At 72.9% G+C, this 258-nt stretch overlaps 1 protein-coding gene across 1 annotated transcript in view; it reads right to left on the reverse strand.

Moving 5' to 3' along the window:
- Nucleotides 1–258, reverse strand: part of PDZD3 (PDZ domain containing 3) — a 3,513-nt gene that overhangs the window by 2,040 nt on the left and 1,215 nt on the right. The window lies entirely within an intron of this gene.

Here is a 258-nt window from a genome sequence, read left to right on the forward strand (position 1 = left end):
TCCACCTCCGGCCCTGCCACCAGCAGCGTCACCTGCTCGCCACTCTGCCAAAGCTGTGGGGACCAGCAGGGCCTCAGGACCAGCTGGGGGGCGGGCGCCCCTTCACAGCCCCTCTGCCAGCCCAGGCAGGAGGCCCTGGGGGAGGAGAGGGCACAGCGCACACACCGGACAGGGAAGGGGTGATGGGGATGCAGGAGCAGATCAGGGGCTCGGGGCCGGGGGCGTCTGCTCCGAGGCAGGGCGGCCAGGGAGAGGGCG

Source organism: Myotis brandtii, unplaced genomic scaffold (assembly GCF_000412655.1).
Source record: "Myotis brandtii unplaced genomic scaffold, ASM41265v1 scaffold105, whole genome shotgun sequence".
Lineage (NCBI taxonomy): Eukaryota > Metazoa > Chordata > Mammalia > Chiroptera > Vespertilionidae > Myotis > Myotis brandtii.